Genomic DNA, 3458 nt, shown 5'->3' with positions numbered 1-3458 from the left:
AAATGACATACCGGACAAAGGGCTAGTATCCAAAATCTATAAAGAGCTCACCAAACTCCACACCTGAAAAACAAATAATCCAGTGAAGAAATGGGCAGAAAACATGTTTATTTATTTTTGAGACAGAGAGAGACAGAGCATGAACGGGGGAGGGTCAGAGAGGGAGACACAGAATCGGAAGCAGGCTCCAGGCTCTGAGCTGTCAGCACAGACCCGGATGCAGGGCTCGAACTCACAGACCATGACATCATGACCTGAGCCAAAGTCGGGAGCTCAACTGACTGAGCCACCCAGGCGCCCCTAAGATTTATTTTTATTTTAATTTCATTATTATTTTTGTAAAGCAGGCTCCATGCCTAATGTGAAGCCCAATGTGGGGCTTGAACTCCCGACCCTAAGATCAAGACCTGAGATCAAGACCTGAGCTGAGATCAAGAGTCCAACACTTAACCAACTGAGACACACAGGCACCCCTTTATTATTTTTTTAAGTAATCTCCACACCCAACATGGGGTTTGAACGCATGACCCTGAGAGCAAGAGTCACATGCTCTTCTGGCTGAGCCGGCCACGAGCCTCTGCAAAGATGTGGTTCTGAGCTTGGTTTATTTCAGCACTTGGTTTCAGGGGCTGTCATAGATGAGAATGATGTCTCAAAAAGACGCACAGCCCTCAACAGAAGACAACTCCACTGGCTGGTTCACTACGTCATGATTCCATTTTTCAATTCCACCCACCGATTACTCAATGGTTTTCGATGAAATTCACCTGGTAAACGGACACGTTTCCTGATGTCGATCGTTTGTTCTTACCAACCAATCAGCGCCCATCGCACTTTTGTGTTTTTAACAAATGTCTTCAAAACCCACAAAAACTCTACATTTGGAAGATTTTAAGCCAGGGCAGAAAACGTCAGTCCTAGGTTTTTAAGTGTGCAGATATGAGAGGTTTTCTAGGTATGCAACTCACATCATTTTTGGCAATAAAATGACATAACAGTGAAAACACATGTAGTTGTTTTCCAAATGTTCTCTCCATGTCCTAAGCTTCCTTCCAAAGCAGTTATTTTCTCACTCATTGTTAAAATATCAATTTAGGGGCGCCTGGGTGGCTCAGTCGGTTAAGCGTCCGACTTCGGCTCAGGTCACGTTCTCACGGTCTGTGAGTTCGAGCCCCGCGTCGGGCTCTGGGCTGACGGCTCAGAGCCTGGAGCCTGCTTCCGATTCTGTGTCTCCCTCTCTCTCTGCCCCTCCCCCGTTCATGCTCTGTCTCTCTGTGTCTCAAAAATAAATAAATAAAAATGTTAAAAAAAAAATAAAAAATAAAATAAAAATAAAATAAAACATCAATTTAACCTTGAGTAGCTAGATTGAGAGTGCTTATAATTGTTTTAAAGGTTCACTGACTGCTATAGGACACCATGGAAGAAGTCAGTAAATTTGAAACACGTATCTTTGTGTGAAAGGAAAGCTTATCTTTTAGATTGAAAACTCGTTAAAGGACTTTGTCTCTGTACTATCCTTTTTTTAAAAATGTTTTTATGTATTTTTGAAGGAGACAGTGCTCGCTTCGGCAGCACATATACTAAAATATTTTTGAAGAAGACAGAGAGAGACAGAGCATGAGCGGGGGAGGAGCATAGAGAGAGGGAGAACACAGAATTCAAAGCAGGCCCCAGGCTCTGAGCTGTCAGCACAGAGCCCGATGCAGGGCTCGAACTCACGAGCTGGGAGATCATGACCTGAGCTGAAGTCAGACACTTAACTGGCTGAGCCACCCAGGCGCCCCTCTATAAGATATTTTTAAAAATTAGGGGGCACCTGACCAGCTCAGTCAGGAGAGCATGAGACTCTTGATCTCAGGGTTATGAGTTTCAAGCCCCACATTGGGCGTGGAGCCTACTTAAAAAAAATTTTTTTTTAATAATCAAATAAAAGAAGTAAAGTGGTCATTTTTTGGTTCAGACTACATCTTCCTCTTTATTTATATCTTTCTTTAGCAGTGGCAAAAAAGTAATTCTTTGTGGATTTCATTGATGAAACAGAATCTAGCTGTAACAAAAGCGTTGTAAATACAAAGCTTCAAATGTTAGAAACATTTTATCCAGCCGTACAGCAAGCTCCCTACACTATCATTTATTCTAACACTTTGTTCAACTCTTCCGCAATGGCCTCTAGATGCCTTCCGATAGTATTTGCTGACAACACAATGAATCTTACTTTGTCACTGTGTTATTTCACGTGGATTTGTTGTGACCAGTTCTTGCCAGGACCGCAAAAACAAGTGTTTTCAAAACCAAAAGGATCTGCGAACTTTTGTCTCTCATTATTTAGCAAGAAACTCCAAACGCAGCTTCTAAACACGTGTCTTTACATTTAGTGAGACTTAACAGAGTGCTGTGTTGAAACTCACGTGATGTTAAACATTGCCGGAAAAGTAGTAGAGGTTTGACTTTGTTGTGGATGCCCAGTTTTTTAATGTAAACCGGACACAAGTAGGACGTACAGCTTGACAAATTTACCGCCGGCAGCCAGATCAAGAAATTGATGCTTTTGGCTGATTTCTTATCAGAACCAACGTGTTGTCGCTGTTACTGTGCGACGGGGCCGGATGAGAGGGTCACGCGAGGAGGGAAGATGAATTAGTTCTGCCATTTTCCTTTGCCCATTTGTACCTCTGTTCTTTATATTATCTTCATTCAGGCTGCGGTTTTGTAGGAATCTTTTCAAGCCACTTTTCCATCTGGGGAGGACCGGTTTAGTTAAAACCAGATGATATAATCTGTAAATTCACAGCCCGACACAGAAATTGCAGAACTTTGCAATAAGCTGAAAATAAAACGAAAGGGGGCCGGCGTCACCATCCGTGTTTCTGTGTCGCGAAATTCTTGTTCCTCCGTCAGGCTATCCATCAGGGACCGTCTTACAAAGGGGCCGGATGGTGGAGGGTGCCAGCGTCAACCCGTGCGGTGTGTACATTACACTTGAATTTCTCTTATGATTTTGTCACAAGATAAATTTAAACAGAAGTTCTGCTATTTTCTGCCCACACCTCAGTGAATCATCCTGTCCCACCCTGGAGACAACTGGTTCATCGCCTTGGTTCCATGTTACACGTGGGACAGCTGAGGTGCTGACGGCTCAAGCAACCGACTCAAGGAAACACAGCCAGTATGCCATGGAACCAGTATTCACGCGGGTCTGTTTGGCTCCAATGCCCATGCTCCCGCAATTACAACCGAAAGATTCTGGCGGATTCGGCGACGCATAGTTTCTGGTTTCAGATGCCAGAATGGTGACTGCCAAATCTTATTTTCTCAGCTGAGGGCACGTTTCCCTCCGGGGGGTCGATGGCAGAGCAGGGGTTAGGATTGGAGAGAGGATGTGGGCCGAATTGGAATCTAACAACCGGGGGGGTTGGGCACTGACCACGTGTAAGACGCGGGGGGTTGGGCACTGA

The sequence above is a fragment of the Prionailurus viverrinus genome, chromosome X, assembly GCF_022837055.1.
Source record: "Prionailurus viverrinus isolate Anna chromosome X, UM_Priviv_1.0, whole genome shotgun sequence".
NCBI lineage: Eukaryota > Metazoa > Chordata > Mammalia > Carnivora > Felidae > Prionailurus > Prionailurus viverrinus.
This window is presented reverse-complemented; position numbering follows the sequence as displayed.